This window comes from Wasmannia auropunctata, unplaced genomic scaffold (genome assembly GCF_000956235.1).
Source record: "Wasmannia auropunctata unplaced genomic scaffold, wasmannia.A_1.0 LD335980.1, whole genome shotgun sequence".
NCBI classification, from domain to species: Eukaryota; Metazoa; Arthropoda; class Insecta; order Hymenoptera; family Formicidae; genus Wasmannia; species Wasmannia auropunctata.
In genome coordinates, this window is record NW_012026910.1 from 203,945 (window position 1) to 204,370 (window position 426).

The 426-nt window shown below is 10.6% G+C and overlaps 1 protein-coding gene across 3 annotated transcripts in view; it reads left to right on the plus strand.

Annotated features, from left to right (window-relative positions):
* The window catches only part of LOC105454621, a 5,575-nt gene that overhangs the window by 1,009 nt on the left and 4,140 nt on the right, over nt 1-426 (plus strand). The window lies entirely within an intron of this gene.

Consider the following 426-nt stretch of genomic DNA (forward strand, 5'->3'; position numbering starts at 1 on the left):
ATACATTTTATGTATTTTAAAACGATTAAATTAATTAATTAAAAATAAAATAAAATTATTTAATTAAATTATTTAATTAATTAATTTAATTGTTTTAAAATACATAAAATGTATAAATGTAATTAATTAATTTAATCTATGAAAGGGGCGCGACAGTCTGCAGTCTTAATATTTATTATTAATTTAATCGTTTTAAAATACATAAAATGTATTTTAAAACGATTAAATAAAATTAATTAATTTGTTTTATAATAATATTTTAAAACGATTAAATTAATTAATTAAATTATTTTATTTTATTTTTAATTAATTAATTTAATTGTTTTAAAATACATTTTATGTATTTTAAAACTATTGAATTAATTAATCACATTTATACATTTTATGTATTTTAAAACCATTAAATTAATTAATTAAAAATTAAAA